Here is a 301-nt window from a genome sequence, read left to right as displayed (position 1 = left end):
AGTTTTGATAATGGGATACCAGTGGCAATGATACAAGTATAGCAAGAGATACCACGACGGATTCCACGATATCATGATATTATGACAAGACGGTTTTTGAGATAGTGGTAATTATTATCAAACTGATATTTTACGATACAGATATTCTCTTTGTATTACATCATTTCTGAACTACGTAACACATACTGTATTAGTATTACCTCAATTCTGTATTACCTCAATTCTGTACTACGTAACAGATACCATATTTGCATAACCTAGATTCTGTACTATAGAACAGATACTTTATTTGTATCACCTA

This window comes from Mizuhopecten yessoensis, unplaced genomic scaffold (genome assembly GCF_002113885.1).
Source record: "Mizuhopecten yessoensis strain PY_sf001 unplaced genomic scaffold, ASM211388v2 scaffold10157, whole genome shotgun sequence".
NCBI classification, from domain to species: Eukaryota; Metazoa; Mollusca; class Bivalvia; order Pectinida; family Pectinidae; genus Mizuhopecten; species Mizuhopecten yessoensis.
The sequence above is the reverse complement of the archived record's forward strand: the minus strand, read 5'-3'. Positions refer to the sequence as shown.